At 38.0% G+C, this 19,372-nt stretch overlaps 1 protein-coding gene across 1 annotated transcript in view; it reads left to right on the forward strand.

Moving 5' to 3' along the window:
- The first annotated feature begins 2,867 nt into the window (after positions 1-2,867).
- Positions 2,868-19,372, forward strand: part of fhl3a (four and a half LIM domains 3a) — a 45,975-nt gene continuing 29,470 nt past the window's right edge. The window contains exon 1 of the mRNA XM_073872283.1: positions 2,868-3,089. The gene's annotated coding sequence lies outside the window, so the exon portion shown is untranslated. The remainder of the gene's footprint in view (positions 3,090-19,372) is intronic.

Consider the following 19,372-nt stretch of genomic DNA (forward strand, 5'->3'; position numbering starts at 1 on the left):
CTCATTGTCATCTTCAAGAAACCAATTTGAAATGATTCGAGCTTTGTGACATAGTGCATTATCCTGCTGGAAGTAGCCATCAGAGGATGGGTACATGGTGGTCATAAAGGGATGGACAGGGTCAGAAACAATGCTCAGGTAGGCCGTGGCATTTAAACGATGCCCAATTGGCACTAAGGGGCCTAAAGTGTGCCAAGAAAACATCCCCCTCGCCATTACACCCTTGCATTAATGAGAAATTGAACAGGTGTTCCTAATAATCCTTTAGGTGAGTGTATGTCTTTAGACAAAAAATCTTTGTCACCTAAAGATCCAAACATGTGTTTAAGAGACAGCAGAATGTTAAATTGGCAGGACAAAAGGTTAAACTGTAAGTTTGTGGAATACCCTTACTTGACAGATATATTACTCTTTGGTTTTTAATATAGGCCTTTAAAATCACACAAATGACATGATAGTACTAACCAAAAATTGAGCTCAAGATTTTGGAATTTCTGCCCTGACCAAGTTTCTATAGGACACCAACAACATAAAGAGAAGCCTGATTCTTGACATGTGAAGTCATCCTTCACTTTATTGGTGGTCAAGGCTTGTATATATGAGTGCTATATAGTACAGTATGAGAGATTTTTTTATGACTCCTATTTATTGCATGAAGTCATTCTGTCTAATTAGAAAAGTTTATTTTTGAGGAGTATTTCTTGAAACACATGAAACCGGTCACGAGACACATGAAACTATTTAACAGATTTAAAACGTATAATTTTACATTTTACCATAGCTGTTAATAACACTTCTTTATTCTTCCAGGAAAAGTCTCTCGTGGATGTTTGGTGAATACTCTCACACTATGACCACAAAGCCCTGTGAAAATTAAATATGAGACCCTTAACAGTCATAATACTAGTATTTACATTTCCCAACTGGCAGTGTGTATTGTGAATATGAAAGGGCTATTTGACTACATGACTACAAAGTGAAAACTAATATCAAAGCAACACTTACCTTATACAATAATACACTTGAAGAAAATGAAGTGCCTGAAGTAGGCCTACCTAATTCTTAAAAGTAAAGTTTGTGAAGCGGTGTTAAAGGTGCAGTGTGTAATTTTTAGAAGGATCTCTTGACAAAAATGCAAAATAATATACAAAACTATATTATCAGGGGTGTATAAAGACCTTTTTATAATGAACCGTTATGTTTTTATTACCTTAGAATGAGACGTTTTTATCTACATACACAGAGGGTCCCCTTACGTGGAAGTCGCCATTTTGTGACGCCATGTTTCTACAGAAGCCCTTAATGGACAATTTTTTTTCTAAGTTGTCTCCAACTATGACATGTTTTTCTGGTGGCGGCTACCGTAGCTTCTCTATGCGTTTCAAAAGCGAGGGGTGAGGAGTGGACTGAGCCATTGGTTGCAATTCGCAACCTCACCACTAGATGCTGCTATAATGTACACCGCACCTTTAAACCATAAATGGCCAAGCATAATACATTTGATGTCAGACATCAGTATAATTATCCTATGGTCTAATTGTGGTTCAGTTGGTACCCACTGCGCAAAGTGACGTCGGAATGACGTCTTTTTCATGTTATTTTTTGACGGCCGAATCCGGTCCATAAAAGGGGTTGTTTTGTAACGCCAGGCGACGTCTTTTTTTCGACGTTTTTTGCACGTCTAAATGTTGACATCTGTAGGACCTCCGTGTAAGGAAAAGAGACATGAAAAAGCCACACGGCCATATCTTTACATTGTATATAAGGCACACTTATTGTGCATTCATACCATGAACTCAACATTATGAGAATATGTGAGAATATTTTCATGTTAAATTGTTAGTATGGTACTATACTTTTAATATAACGAACTACACATTTAATGACAGATTTTTAATTGTATATTTAGATGAATTTGTATGTAATTCAAGAAAGCAGAAAAACAGTACTGTATAAATAATATAGACTATTCGTATGTATTAATCATGTTGGTACAATAATGCTGATATTTGTAAATAAACACATTTTTATAGGCCTAATCATGTAATATAGACATATAGACCTGTCATAGACGTCCAAATGACGTCCAGAAAATTACCCAGTTCAAACGTCAAATGTTGCATGTAAATATGACGTCCAAGTAGGGTCATGGTTGGACGTCCAAATAGTGGACCTAGTTTGGACGTCGAATAGATGTCCAGAATTGGTCATGGACCGACGGACCCAATATAGACATGATCTGCACGTCTATCTGACGTCCTGTTTTTAGTGGGTAGAGCATTGTAAGTAGCAGAAAAAGTTGTACTTTGCACAAACTAATAAAACAATGTTTAGACTAAATGCAATGTAAATTGTTTTGTATTAAAGCGACTGCCAAATAGATAAAAACAACATAAAGAAAGAACAGGGAAACAAAAACTGACAGAAAACTGTTTGGAGGAGATCCATGTTTTTATAAAGCATGCCAACATTGCAACAGAACTTGCATGTTATTAAATATTTGACAATATGTTGGTTTGTTTGGACTGTGAGTTATAGTTATGTGAGTTATAGAGAATCCTTTTGGAAACAGGCCTATTCTGCTTTATATTGGTTAGTCTGGTTTCATAAATCAAATCAACACAGCCCAGTTTCATTAACCCACCATCCCAGTCTGCATGCCCTTAGCTACAGCAGGAGAGAGGGGCAAAAGTTTCTTATTGTTCTGAGGATTAACCTCAGTCAGTTTTGGGTGTCAAGTAACAGGTACAGCAGGCTATACCAAAAAGACTTTCGCCCTTTCTAATGCTAATATAGCACAAAGCATGCAAACTGTCTCAATTTGGTTGACATTTGACAAAAGAAGGAAGACCTTGTTTCATTCGTTGGGGCGGGAGCTTGTGACTCACTCTTCCTCTGTATAGTAACACATGGAAGAGTTGAGCGCTATCATTTCTCCGGTCGGTGCTATGAGAAAGAGCTGGATCCATCTTCTGCACACCCATATAAAGCAACAGGAGTACAGAAATATTAAACAGTTAACTCCGCTGACCCCAACGCGCTCGAGACGGGCAGACAGGCGCGACACGGCGCGTGTCTTTTAAGAGAATTTACAGGGTAAGCGCGATTCTTTTTTCCTTTGTCTTTACCGTTCTTTAAAACGAGAAACTCGTTAATTTGTTCATTCATTCATGAAACTTTCTGTCTAGCAAGTAAAAATCAATGGATTGTGTACCCGAGAAAGTTTTCATTCATAAGTTACTGTAAACTGTCTGGAAGAAGTTAACTAAAATATTAACGCTGCAGTCTGATTGTTAAGCCTTATTTTTGACTAAACTCAAAATATTTATTGGATGTCCTATTTTTTAACAAAAAATAAATAAACGTGAATACAAATCGTTTAGCTACAATAGCCTATATCAACCCACATAGTATTTACTAGAGTAAAGTGTAGAATATTTTAGTAGTTTTACTATAACATAATTACTAAGGTTTTAAAACACTATGGTATCTGGAATTTTACTACAGTTTACTGTAGTAGGCTAAATACTAAAGTATACACTCAAATATATTTTCAATAAATTTACATAACTGCTGTGACACAACAATATATTTTTGTTTGCACAAAAGTTGTCTTTTGGCATCACCTGTTGAAATATAACTTGGTTGAGACAATATAGTTTAGTATATTGCTGAATCTGCATTATTAAGTGGTACCAAAAAGGCTATTCAGTTTTGAGATCAGAGGTCCATTTTGCAGTGCCTTTTTAAGGTCACTGACTCTGTTTTACGACATTACCACTATGAGCTTTTTGTAGTCTTCACACTTGCGATACTTAGAAGAATCCGGCGCACATGTCACGACATGACAGTTATTTTTGTTACGTTTCTGACAGGCAAACCACCAGTCGGCATTCCTTCTTGACATTAAACATAATACAGTTATAAAAATGAAAAAAGTGATACAGTATTTTGTTGGAAAACATTCCTAAGAATTTTCAGGATTGCTTATCTGTGAAACACACCTCGAACAAGTAGTATTCTAGACAGTGACTAACCACTTATGGTCCAAGTTACTGTAGATGACATATTTTGACAGCCCTGTTTAATGATGTAACAGTCATCATTTCCATTCAGGAACAAAACGTTTATGGTAGCCTACTTCATAATCTGTGCTGTGTTTAGAAAAAAATGTAATCTTGCTTTGTCCACACGTGTTAACAGAGGAAATGAGTTGATCAGTAAGTAATATGATTCATAAAGACACACCTTGAGTGTTTGAGAACAGGTGAGATGAAATAATTGATCTATCAGTGGGTGGTAGCTACTTGATAAAACGCTGATGACTAATCTCATTCCGCAGTTATGTTTGATTTGAGCAATACTGCAGCTGACTTTCTTTCTAAAATATGTCAGGAAAATTTTGACAAACAGAGAACAGATCAAAAAGAGCTGTGAGTGGATCTGGAGAGAATGCAGGAAGAGGAGAACTGGGCCCTCAGCTCATTTCCTCTTTGTTCTCTATTTTAAAGGCATGCTACTGTGACTGGCCTCTTTTCCTTAGCATGTTGCAGGCAGCTGGTTATAATTGTCTGGACTTTTGCGACACATTGTGTTTTTTTAACATTTATGTGTAAAATAATAGTCGACTGATACAGTAATAAGTTGTTATTTACTCACCTTCATGTGGTTCCCAAATTACTTTCTTAGTGAAATCAAACCTTTGATATTTTGATGATTTAAAAAAAAATGATGATAAACTACCTCAGAAATCCTGACGAAAGTCTGGAAAGTATTGTAATTATGAGATTTGGAGCATCAAAGTTTGATTTCACTCATTGATGTCAATCTTTGGCCTAGCCTTACTCAGTCATTGTTAAAGATATCAAGTATATATTTTTACAGTGTTATTTACATTATCTAGGATGATTTTATGTAATAAGTATAAGAAGTAAATCACAAAAATTACTTAAGTGGGTTTTAACAGGTAGGGTCACAATTTAGACATCGTCATACTTAGCTTTTGTGAAGTTGTGGCATGATCTGACCCGCGTGTCTTTGTGTGTGCATGCATGAGGGAAAAAGAGTGAGATCTTAGAAATGCATCACTGTGCCTTTCGGTGCATTAAGAAGCCTTTAAAGTGGACGTAGCATTAAAATGTGACATTTTTTAAGTGCTATAATTGGGTCCCCGGTGCTTCTATCAATCTAGAAAATGTGAAAAAGAACAACAAAGTAACTTAAGTTTTGGTTAACCATTCTCTGCAAGCATGTGAAAAAATAGGTCATTGAAATGTGGCTTCCCTTGTGATGTCAGAAGGGGATAATACTGCCCCATTATCTGCACTATCCTACCACTCCATTTAGTGCACAGATCAGCTTATTTGCATTGAAAAGGACACACCCAAAATGACACATTTTTGCTCACACCTAAAAAGTGGCAATTTTAACATGCAATAATAAATTATCTATATGGTATTTTGAGCTAATACTTCACATATGTACTCTGGGGGCACCAAAGATTTATTTGACATCTTAAAAAAGTCTTGTGAAATGTTCCCTTTAAAACCGCTTACCTTATACCAGATTCCCATGCTATCGGCTGCCAGCCCTCTGCCCTTGCATTCCCATTCATTATTCTATGAGGGGGAGTTCAGAGGTGATTGTGGAGAAACCAAATCATCCCTTTGAAACTCAAGTTCCATCCCTCTCATATACATGCCACAAACTTTATGAGGCATTAGTGTGTTTCTCACAGTTTCACTAGCTCGGTTTCCATCCACGTATTAAGCTGCAAATGTTCACAGAATGCTTGATGGAAACATTAAACAAAATCTCCGAAATGCACATAAAAATATGCACTCACGGTAGATTTTATCTGAAAAGGTGCGCATAAACACCTTTGAAAATTTGAAGCATAAAATAGTAGATGTGTATTAAAAAAAAAAGTTTTATAAAGAACAATATCATGATGAATAATGAAATTAAACTGAAACCTGTTACTGCTCCGTGCACACTGTTGCTTCCAGACATAAGACATTTGACACTGGTTGCATTTTGTCTGCACGCTCTAAATCTCAAGCAGTTTATTGTAGTGAACAAAAGAACCACAGTGGCTATAACTTCTATTTCCTCGGAAGTGATGATTTGTTGTTTTGAGCATTGGAAACAGTGATTGATTTAACTGCCTGCTTCATAGCAATATGGAACTAATCCCTTATCCAAACATTTTTATGGTTTACATACAGCCTTTTGTTTTGTACTGTTATTTTAATAAGATAAAACAAAGGGTTTTTATTGTCTTTTCTGCCTCTCCACTTCTCTAGCTCATCTTAAAGAGATTCATCAAAAGTGGCTTATGAGTGACCGCTTTTGAATCCAAGTTCTTAAATTAGGCTGTATTTCATTTTGTACAAACCACAACAGGGCTTCCTCTTATAAGGATCACGGTTTGTCCTGCTGTGCCAACAAAACTAGGTCTGTTATTTTTATGATGAGACTCTCTTCTTGTGGTTTAAATCCTTGCACCCCTTAGTAGTGAATAAAGTCCAAAAATGTCTATAAAGTATAACATTGCCATTTTAAAAGTCATTTTTCAGATGTAATATTCAGGCCCATTAGAAATTGCACTTTAAAAAAATGTTAGGTTATTTTCAACCCGGCATTGGGTCAAAAAGGGACGAGCCCAGCCTGCTGGGTTGTAATTTAACCCATGTTGGGTTGGAATTGCGTTACTTAGTTACTTTTCATGGAAAGTAATGCTTAGTGTGAGGGGTAACTCGATTACGCAGCATTAATCAGATGTTGTGCAAAGCCAAAAAGTATGCACTATTTATCTAGTAATCTCTTACAAGAGTGTCAGAATTTCACATCTTCAAAGTGCAATACATACCAATACACAATTATCAATTAAGATGTCGAATCTGTATGCATCCTATGAATATCAGAAACATGTGAAAAAAATCTATTATTATCCCAGTGTAGGGAAGGTGGTTAGGGGATTGTTTATGAATCAAGGGAAGTAACTGTGGGTTTCCTTGCGGGGGAACCCAGGTGCATCTGTGATCCTGTGAGCAACTGGTGGCTTCCTCCCAGACTGAGAAGAATGAATGGATGAAATCAGATCCTCTTAGACAGGGCCCCATGAGAGGTGACCTTCTGCTCGGTGTGATATCTGCTCACTTGTACTGTTTGTTTACATTTCCCTTCTCTTCCTTCCACTGGCTTTATTTGCCCCTCATAGATGCTTGCCGTCTCACCCTGGGCCACTTCTTGTTAAACTGTTTTGTGTGGCAGTTGGTGAAATCGTTTCGTGATTGCAATTCTTAGGGATTTTAGTGGAGCATCTGAATTACATGATCTTCAGATGCGGATCCGTCACTTGATCATTATGTAAATAACAAAAATTTAGCTTGAAACATCACATTTACGCTTTGGTAAAATTTAAAGGATTAGTCCGTTTTCTTTAAAAAAATCCAGAGAATTTACTCACCATCATGCCATCCAAAATGTTGATGTCTTTCTTTGTTCTGTCGAGAAGAAATTATGTTTTTTGAGGAAAACACTCCAGGATTTTTCTCACTTTAATGGACACCAACACGTAACAGTTTTAATGCAGGTCAAAATTGCAGTTTCAAAGGACTCTAAATGATCCCAAACGAGGCATAAGGGTCTTATTTAGCGAAACGATTGTCATTTTTGACAAGAAGAGTGAAAAATATGCACTTTTAAACCACAACTTCTTGTCTATCTTAGACAAAGAAAGACATCAACATTTTGGATGACATGGTGGTGAGTAAATTATCTGGATTTTTTTTAAGAAAATGGACTAATCCTTTAAGTATTTAAGGTGTTAACAGGGCACTCAGTAGCATTTATACACTTTAGGAGATAAGTTACAGAAGACAAAATGACAAGTGCATCAAATGATATGTACAGTTATTTTTACATTTATGTATTCGGCACACACTTTTTCTAAAGCAACTTACAGTGCATTCAAGTCATACATTTTTTGTGTGTCCACTTGGAATTGAACCCACTGCCTTTGCATTGCTAACACAAGACTTTACCAACTCAGCTAAAGGAACCCCCTTATAACCATTTGTGTTCCCTTGAATCGAATGCATGGTGTTTCTAGCACCTTGCACTACCAGTAACTTTATCTAAGCTCCCAGTGTCTCATTTTATAACTGGTAAATGATTACCAGAGGTTACCAGTGTGATTTGCAGTGCCCCAGTCGTGGTTTGTGTCTGGACGCATGGCTTGCGTCAGTAAACATCTGTGGATTACATGGATTAAGTGATTGCAGTTTTTCCAGTGGTCCATGATTATTATGTCTATTATGCAAGCTGAATCCCAACCAACAGATGTTACCGTGCAATCTATACATCTTCACGCCTCTGTCACCCTGTGCCACAGCCCCTGAATCACCCCTGACGCACTTTACCTTAAAACTGATCCAGGAATAGTCACCCTGGAGGTGTGTGCTCAAGGAGAAGAACATTTTTCAAATCTGTCAAGAGAAATGCATTGAACCTGACAATGAATACCCGCAATGCGACTTAAACACCAGCCCGTACTTGTAACAATCACATAAAACTTGCCAGGTTGGCATTCACATTGCTTTGGTTGTCAAGGCCGCCGTAACATTCAGAATGAGAGTGAAATATGTGTGTATATAACTGCAGGGAGTTTCCTGTAAAATCTGGATCCAGCACAAATAAAATCTGCAGTTTGGGGCATTGGAAAACCAACATGGTGCAGTGACTGCTGTAGAAATAAGTAGTGTTATTTATATACCCTCAAGTCCTTCCAAACACGTATGCTATTATTTTATCAATCAAATGGGAAACGAGAAATTGCACAGCCATCTTTTCCATACAACCACAGTTTATGGTAACTGTTTGTCAAACTTAAAGGACAAGTTCGGTATTTTACACTTAAAGCCCTGTTTTCAGATTGTTTATAATGAAATAGAACGGTTTTGACTGAAATTTGGACATATGATTCTGGACCGAGAAATTTCGGTTGTTTGTTCTATCACCTCCCTCCTCTATGATAAGTGCATAGGTGCACTAAAACAATCCTTCCTAAAATGCATTATACTTTTGTTTACAAAGACATGAAACTCACAGAGTGGTCAGGGGTGTTCACTGATATGCTCACACAAATATTGCTGCAAAAGATGCTTTCTAACAGGTGTTTTAGCATTCTTTGTAAACTTGTGGACCTATTTTTCCAAATGCCTCACACCCGTACATTCTTCAGTTGAGAGCTTGAATAATAGACACTCCAGCCCAGTTGGTGGCGATAATCCACCTTTGCCAATTGCAAGAATACAAACAAAGTTCCCGGCGTGGAGTAATACCGTACCTCACAGCACATCTAATACAAGTCAATGCAGTTGGACAAAAACTACAATAAAACCTGTTGGAAAGAATCTTTTGCAGCGATTTTTGTGTGAGTATATCAGTGAACACCCCTGACCACTCGGTGAGTTTCACGTCTTTGTAAACGAAAGTTTAATGCATTTTAGGAAGGATTGTTTTAGTGCACCTATGTAGCCATTGTAGAGGTGGGGGCTGATACAATAAACACCCGAAAATTCTCGGGCCAGCATCATATGTCGAAATTTCAGTCAAAACCGTTCTATTTCATCATAAACAATCTGAAAACAGTGCTTTAAGTGTAAAATACCAAACTTGTCCTTTAAAGACACACTATATTTGTGTTGGATCATATTGCAGATGCGTACCTATTGAAACTCGAATCTTGCTTCCTAAGCCATAAAAGCACATTTAAATAGTCAGGCATGTGTTATGATACAAAGTGCTCTGTTTAGCTTCATAGTAGTTTTTTCTCTGTCTGACGGTGGCACACCACATGATGGAAACTTGCGTTTCAAACATCTGTCCACGCATGCTGATTATTTTGACTTGATTCATCTTTGCTGATAAATGAAACAGCAACACTCTATGGCGTCTGTTGTGTAACCGCTCGGTCTAAATTAAGTTGCTAATACACTTAACGAAAATAAACAAGTGCTGTTTTCAAGTTGTTTTCGTGGACCAGGTTATTGGTTCCTTGCATACTACTGATAAGCTGAAGGACTAAAGATGGGTTGCTTGCAAATCACAATCTGTGCCCAGCTGTTTGTTTATTCACTAGGGCTTACATCACTGGGAGATGCCATTCTCTAACAAAGAATCAATCACAATCATTACATCGCACATATTCTTGTTTTTTTACAAGTTTATGTTAATAAGCTTTAAATCCCTGCATTTGCAGATGTGCACATGTGTAGACAGACACCTCAGCAAATTATAGGGTGCCAAGTCTGGATTGTTAGTGCTGATGACTTCCCATTGCTTAATTAACCTCCACATCTGTAAGAGATAAGAGCAAATGGCTGTGACATCATTCAGACGAGAGGAAATCTGACTCATGTGTTTCCATTTCGTATTTGTGCATCTGTTTTGTGTTTGTAAGTAATGAAGACTGACTCATTTTTGGTTGGTTTCAGACTTCTAAACAAACCTTAACAGCACACAAACTGTCAAAATACTTTTATGGGACACCGTGGACCGGCTCACCCATGCTGACCTGCGGAGCACACTGTATGAGGAATGCTGAAAAAACCAAAGCTTACCGGGTCACTTATGAAATGTTTTGTTTCCTCGGTTCAAGCTGATGTTTATGTGGTGCGCAGCTGTGCACAAACGTGTTTTCCTCTCAAGTAAACACTGCAAAATTCTTGCATCATGAAGACTAAAGTATGTATCGCTGCTTTCCAATAACAGATCTCTGACCGAAAGGAAAATTAAGGATGTTTGCATCTGCCTGAACCAAGAGATGAAGGAAACCACTCATCAATCATAGAGCTGGCAATGTAAAACACTTTAAGTTTTTGAAAAAATATCTAAAGCGAATGCTTTTCAGGACTTTCCATTCGTTTAATGTTCATTTAATATGTAGGACTAATTGTTGCTTTGCATGCAATCCGCCTCTGTGCCACACTGACCATGACTATTTCTTATTGAACATACTGGACAGGTCATATGCAGATGTAACAGTTTATTTTTACTAAAATATTCGAGTAGTTTTTTAAAATTCATAAGGAGATCGGACGTAGCTGTCACCTTCTTTGAGGGAACACCTTAAGCTGACCACAGCTCGGCACAAAAGCCCATAAATGGGAGAAAGTGTCCTTGTTGTGTCTATAAAAGGATGGTGGCTAGTGGAAAGGATGAAGATGATTTAATACAGAGGGCCTATGAAAGGGAAAAGACACTTCAAGCCTTATGTTCCACAACAGAGAAGCGCCAAAGCGTAAGAAAGCAAAAGCGCTTGTTGCCTGACACTTGTTGACAAGGCTGCGTAGCACATGCACTCACTGCTTAAAGTCATTTCCATCAACAGGCTATAAAGTCAAAGCACTTTCAGATGGATCACTGGACAGTTTTCTAATGCCAGTTTTGGCACAAAAAGTCCACCAAAGATGGTGTGTTGACATTAGTTGCTATAACCAGATGTCACTCCATCCCCCTTTCCTATTACATTTTAAACACAATAATTCTCTGTTTCTTTAACCATGTTTATCATTACAGAGCTTTATAGGTTTCCATTAGCTCCGCTAGTAAAACATGGTGCTAACAACACCAACATCACAGGTTCAATTCCCAGTGAATGCATGTAAGGATAAAATGCACAGTATGAATGCACTGAATTAAAGCTGTAATATTTGTATATAAATATTTAAATCATTCAGCATATATAAATCATCAATGGCCAAAATCATAGTACTGCATGGTTATGACCAAAATCATAAATATTGACCTTGAAATTGTAATCAAAGTTAACCTGATAAGGAACACTGTGCGGTACACGGTACACCCCCTCCCTTGCACGTGAGGCTGCATAAACGTCATTGTAACTTTGAAGCATTAAATCTTCAAAATATACGGTCATGCGGCACATCGTTGAAAAGCTTAGACTTTCGCGATTCCATTAAGCGCACACACAAAGCATATTATGATTTTTAGCAGTCATAAAACTGTAATCTAGTTGTTAGTTACCTGAACCGGCGCTGATTTAGGATATTTGCTTACCTTCAAAATCTTCCCTTTATCCGCTTCGGTGAAATTGTCCAAAACAAATTGTTCATAAATCCCCAAAAGTCCAAGGAAATGGAATATCCAAGCCTTTTGTATCCAAAACGATTTGTTCGTCTCGCAATCTTGACGTTTCTGACCGAATTACGATATAAATACTGTATACAATTCGTTCACTAACGGACATTCGTTCGAATCTCACTTTTCATTCACGATTTATAATGAATATATTCGGATGTCACGTTTATTGTGCAACGTCTGAGGAACAAATATGCCCCCTTGTGGCCGTTCCATAAGGGGCTACTCATTTCCATTTTCATCCATGCATGAAGTTTAGGAGAATTTATTTAGGCATCTGAATTACTAGGGATGCAAGATCGAAAAAAAAATCTCGAAAATATTTCGCATATCTCAATACACATATTGCAACAGTTTGCAATAAACAACAAATTTTAATTCTCCAAAAGCAGTGGTGGCCGGTGACTTCTTTTTCGAGGGCGCACAATTCGAAGCTTGTCAAAACACGTATTTAGCACGTCATGTGTGTGGCGTGTCATGTCAAAATATGTGTTCGGCACGTTATGTGAACCTATGTGCTTTACGCGTTATGTCAATATACGTGCCAGCTACAGATGCTTGAAACGACGCATAGTAACGACACATGGTAACGACAGAGGGCAACGACACATAGTAACGACACATGGTAACGACAGAGGGAAACAACGCATAGTAACAACACATGGTAACCTAAGAGAGAAACAACGCATAGTAACAACACATGGTAACGACAGAGGGAAATGACGCATAGTAACGTCACATGGTAACAACAGAGGGAAACAACACATAGTAACAACACATGGTAACGACAGAGGTAACGACAGAGGAAAACGACACATAATCATGAAGCATGCAGCATTGACACAGCAAGACGACACAGTCAAACAACAAGGAAAGATGACAGGAGTAAGTTGAGTTGACACAGAAAAAAGTTGAGTCATGTGGGCAATCACATAGACATAGACAGTAAACAGACACAAAGACATGGAAGACGACACATAGCATAGACAGACAGACATGGACACAGACACATAGACATGGAAGACGACACATAGCATACACAGATAGCATGTCGACTTAATTTTGGCACAAAAGGAACCCCATAAGGAAGTAAACTGTTGCCTATAATTCATACTTGTTGTTGTCCAAAAAAGAGTTTTACATTGGAAACGATAACTCACGTCATCTTTAATTTGGGGTTTGTACCTTTTGCATATCGTTAACATGTACTATTACACCCCTACACACAAAAGAAAATTTAGAATTGTGAATCGGACCATAGATGCTCTTTAATATTGTGCAGCCCTATGGATTACTTTTTTATTCATGCGGGCTTAGAACTTGTCTGTGATTGGTTACAATGTATAAGCATTGTGTAAACAGAAACCTTTGAAGCAATGGGTTTAATGTGCAGCTCTAGCAGTGTTTTGTTTCATATTGGCGACATGATCCATTTACCTGTTGCATTCAGTTGTATTACTTGACTAACCTCTCGCAGTTCTAACTGCATAATGATTTAGCATGTGCTTATTCCAGATAGTGTCCTTAAAGACAATTTACAATTTGCCGAAGCACTGAAGTCATAAACCACATAAACTTTATGACACGACTAATAAACACTGTCTCTCTGGAGAAGTTTAAAGAGTTCTGCATTATATATTTCAAATATAGTAGCCCTTAAGAAAAGTCAGAGAGGAATTAATTTAACGAATCTGAATCAGGGCTTCTTCTCTGGAAACAGTAACAGGTAAGTTGCATTTCTCCCAATGGCATAAGGTTACTATTGTGTTATACACAAAATACAGGAGAAGGATATCGAACCAGTGCAGGGAAATGGATGAAATGAGTAATTACACAAAACAAGAGCCAGATTGCCTGAACTTAAGTGCAAGAGTGCTGACACATGAAGCCATTACCTCACTCTGAAAAAATGCCTAATGTTAGACTTAAAAGCCTTTTTTAAGTGTGTATGCTGTTTATTAGAACAAAACCACTAATGTCAGATTTAAACTGATAAGAACGATCCAATCCTAGGAATGACGATACAGGAATATGTGCAGCTATTTGCCCTTAACGTGTGCTACAAAGTAAATTTTATTCTCCATAAAATAAGTGCTGTTAAACAAAGATGTCTTGACTTTGTAAGCAATAGTAAAATGCAGATGCACAGCCTATGCCCACGAGCCAAAACTGCAGTTTTTCCTATTAATACGCAGCCCTCATGACAAAATCTATATTTTCGGATGATCTATGATGAGATTTTCAGAAAGCCATGTGCAGAACCTGGCGCCACTCGCCACCTAAGACCAATGTCTTTGCGTCTGCTTTGGGTCTGTTTGGCTGTCTGCATATTCATTTATCTGTGGTGAGCTGCTCCACTTGGCCTTAAAAACGCACAACTTTCACTATGGAACTCAGTTTGTCAAGTAAATCATCCTGGTTTGTTTTAGTAAGATGGGGTTTATAAAGGGTTGTGGGGTTTAATGAGGTTGGAAACATTATGGCGAAAAGCGTGCATGGCAACTAAGAGATTTTTAAGGAGGTGCCTTACTTTGATGGACATTTAGATAGGACCATCTGATTCGATATCTGCATAATTATACCGTCTTATCTGTGTTCGCCAAACGTACCTATGCTAAGTTTTTTTTTTCATTTTATCAACAAGGCACCCAAGACAAATGGTGTTTTGCATGGCTGCATGATAAAGAGAGACCCACGTGACACAGTAAGATAAGACTATGATGAATTGCACCTCTCCTCTTCTGCAAAGTCAAAGTTTTTTTTTGCCCCTTAGACTTAAATCACATCAACGTGGAGGTTGACCAAGACGAGCATCTTACACATACCAATTGTTGACACACCTTTGTGGCATCAACTCAATAGCGAGTGATGTCACACCACACACATTTCACTTCAGTATGAATTGGGTTTTAAACGTACTGATCCATTTGCTACAAGGTAAAAAGTCATATAAGATCAAAGACACTATGTTAACATTATTGTCAAGCACATTATATTCTAAACACATAAAAATCAACCATATGTGCCTTGTTAACAATTGCTAAGTTAATGTACTGTTGAACACAATCTGTTCTTTAAGCCCAACCACAGACGCCATGGGAACTGCAGATGAGATCGACAGAAGGGTTACACACAAATGCCTCACCCACCCCAGACTCAGCGACTTGCGTTTCATCTGTCACTTGCCCTGATTTTGGTCTAGCTCATGCCTAATATGGGAACGATGGGATGCGGCCTGTTTGAGCACGGATATAAAATTTGAGCATTTCCAAAAAGAACAGCTTGGCAATCGAGGAACCAGCGAATTCAAAAACGGCCAGCGTAGACATCGGAGGAAGGCCTGAACCCAGAGTCCCCTATGAGCTAATGTCTCTCTCCCCGCCCCCAGCGCACGCATGGCCCAGTGTCTTAAGTATAGCGGAGGGGATTTTGGGGGATGGTGGGGCACGACTGTTTGATTTATGGCTACCTTTGAAGTGAGCTTGTTCCTCCAGCATGGCCAGTGCTGCCTTCTGATGCCTGGAGCTCACTCCCCTGTGCATAGAAACGAAATCAAAAGACCCCTGGAGGTCGCCAACACCCACTGACGCATGCTGCAAAATATACCCATTTTTATGGCGATTCATTGAGATTTATAGACGTGTCTAGCCATGTGCTAAAGTTGCTTTTCTTGACTTTGTCGCTGCATGTGACGTTTATGTTTCCGCTTGCTTTATAGAAAAAAAATGTGTCGGGAAAAAAGGAAACGAAAGGGAGGTGGTCTTGATTGGTCCTTTGGGAGTCATAAATGAGGACCAAGAGAGACATGTTTAGGCCAAAGTCTATATTTAGGAGCATTCATTCTCAAGTAAGCCGAAACTGTGTGGAATGCTTAAATGCATGTAGATGTACAAGTTAATGGTCGTCTGTGTGTGTGAAAAGTTTGTCTTAAATTGGGAGTGGGATTATCACAAAATTAACTCTGATGAGGGATCAGGTCTTGTATTACCCAAAAGGAGATCATTTTAGAATATTGGTTTATTGCAATAACAGTACAATGTACAATGACAACATTTTATCTTTTTGCTATCAACCATGAGGAATTAAACCTGACAGTCTGCATAACTCATTTATAAAGTTATGACACTATATGATCTCATGTATTCTGTGGGATTTGATGCGGGCCAGTTTGGGGTTGTGATTATATGCTGTGGGAAGCAGCCACCAACTGAGTAAAAGAAGATATGTGTGTATGCAGCTGCTTGTGATGTCAGCCCCTCCTAAACAACCGCCCATTGTCTCTAGATCTGCTGTCGTGTTTATTTTAGGGCATTTGTGTGCATCTGTGCAGTCTTATTTTCTTTGTCCCAATCTTGCTTTCAGTATATGTAGAAAATATTACTGACAAACTTATGTTGTGTTGTTTCGTCTTTAGTGAAAACTGAGACAGTGAATTAAGACTGTGGCTGATAGACATTCAGAAGTCTAAGAGTCAGATTAAGTATGAGATCAATGCAGCTGAGCTTAGGTCACCACAGGTCACTGTAAAACAATTCTGAAAGGACCACATTCTGAAATATGGCTGAAAAATAAAAACTACTTAGGGATAACCCAGAAAGTTTTGTACTTATTTCATTTTGGGGGTAAATCGTTCTTTCAGGTTGATCAAAGGGAAATCTAAAGGTTTGTCATAGCACAGTATTTTTATTGTCTAGTCCAACACAATCTCACGGCAAGTCGTGTTATAGTCACGAAATATATTTGATGTATTTGATGAACGTATAGTGTCGAGAGCATTCGGTTACAATCATTAACTTATTTTTGACAGGGTGTTTATCTGCTTTTGCACCTGAACTCTTCATGTTACCCCAATTGTCCACATATTACTCCGTGCACTGGAACTTTTTGTACGATTATAAGATGTAAGACCTGGCCTGTGTGTGTAATGTCTTTCACATGATGTAGTTGGACACCACTGGTGGATATTTGAATACTCTGGGGAGCCTGGACACTGTTTAAATGTTACCAAAGAGGAGACCTACAAATGAAATGAATATCCCGGAAATGACTTCTAACGAAAGTTCATCCTGGCCACTTCCTATTTAGCACAATCTCTTGATATGTTTTGGCATTATGACTTATTTCCTTCTCTGTCGGGCTGTCTGTGCCAATGAGATAGAGAGAGAATCTGTCTGTTACCAGCTGTACTACCAAATTGCTGATAATACATGACAACGTAGAAAAAAAACATAAAGGACTTAGGCTGGAGATGACAGAGAGATACAATTATAATGTGCTTCGCAAATTAAGTATTTTCTTTTATTAAACTCAAACAAAATGTAAAAAAAATTACCAAAGGGCTTAGAAAATAAACTTAAAGCAGAGTGTGCACAGAAATTTAAATTTCTAAAATTATAAGAGTAGATCAATAAAAAAACATTGCACGACCAGCCAGAAACAGCAACATTGGCTCAACCAGTGAATTTGGACCCAAAGTATCTGTTCGCCCAACCATAGATAGACTGGAGGAGTAAATGTGCAAAAATACACCCCTCTTGCATTTTATTTATTAGTCAAATATTGAATGAGAAAAAGAGAAAGGTTTGCGAAATTGCAGAAAAAAAGAGATTTCAACTTTGCTCTTGCCAATTGTTTTTAGAAGAAATATCACAATTTTGTGTGATTTTCTTTGTCCTTTGTGATTGACAGTGTATAATTAGTTGAAGACACTAAATCTGTATGCAGTGTTCCATTGGGCAGCCACAAATGATCTGTTTTTGTAAGCGGGGAGGTGGAATATGTGCACGTGGCCCTCAGCAGGTGTACAAAGTGCTGAACTGGCAACCACAGCGGCGCTCCTTCTGGTCGATGTGACCTTGTTGAATTAGTATCTTTTCATTAAAAAACATCGAGACCACCTGGGACGTGCTCCCATTTTAGACCCAAATAGCCCCAAATGCTGTCTTGGGTACATGGTATAAGCCCTTGGTTTTAAATTAAAACAGTTTGAAAACCATTAACATGATGTTAAATGGAACAGCTGTGTATTTTGTGTAACTCAAAAATTCCTTTCATTTGCGATCCTTGCCATGACTGGAAAAAATGGTTAATCTATTTTGTATTAATAGTAGGTACACATCCAGAGATAAGGGTCAGTAAGGAAAATAGATTATTAGAGGAAAGCATTGAGCACTCCTTTAGCTAATTTTTATTTCTGATAACTTCACATGATGTCAGATGTCGAACTACACCAGTTTCAGCTCATTTGCTGTGTGTTGACATGAGAAAGAATGTTGGAGATAGCAGGAGAAACCTTGGAGACGAGACCTAACAGGCCACCCTCAAATGCCAACGCATAGCAGTTGTGACTAGCGGAGTGAAGTACAAACAATAAAAGCAAATAGGACAGGCCTTGAACGCACACACTGTCTGCGATATTATGGCATCCGATGGAAAATCACGACTTGACTCGACTAATCACAACTATGTTCACAATGTCTTCATTGTTTTCCTAACATAAGATTTAGAGTACGTGAACTTTGTCAGGACAGAAGTGTTTGGAGCAAACCTGGGTTTGGAATAGATATGGGTGTTTGTATTGAGTTTAAAGAGGTCTTAAAGGGGCCATGTCACAATACTTTTTTAAGATGTAAAATAAATATTTAGTATCCCCAGAGTACACATGTGAAGTTTAAGCTTAAATACCCCATAGATCATTTATTATAACATGTTAAAATTGACACTTTGTTGGTGTGTGCAAAAATGTGGCGTTTTGGGTGCTGATGAAATTCAGTCACTGATCGCAATGATGGTGGTTTATTGCAAGTGAAACTTAATTGTGCTGTGAATTATTTTCTCTCTCTCTCTTTCTCTCTGCACTAAATGGCTGTGCCGTGGTTGGATAGTGCAGATTAAGGGGCGGTGTTAATATAATAAGATCTCTTTATGACATCATAAGGGGAGCCAAATATCTATGACCTTATTTTTCATGTGCTTGCAGAGAATGGTTTACCAAAACTAAGTTACTGTGTTGATCTTTTTCACATTTTCTAGGTTGATAAAAGCACTGGGAACCCAATTATAGCATTTAAACAGTCAGATTTTCATACAATGGCTCCTTTAAAAATAACATATACAGTTTTTTACAATCACTTTGCTACTATTTTCAGAACCTTGATGTCATTTTTCACAACTCTAGATACAAAACTCAAAACGGTAATCACTT

The sequence above is a fragment of the Misgurnus anguillicaudatus genome, chromosome 10 (assembly GCF_027580225.2).
Source record: "Misgurnus anguillicaudatus chromosome 10, ASM2758022v2, whole genome shotgun sequence".
In the NCBI taxonomy this organism is placed as follows: Eukaryota; Metazoa; Chordata; class Actinopteri; order Cypriniformes; family Cobitidae; genus Misgurnus; species Misgurnus anguillicaudatus.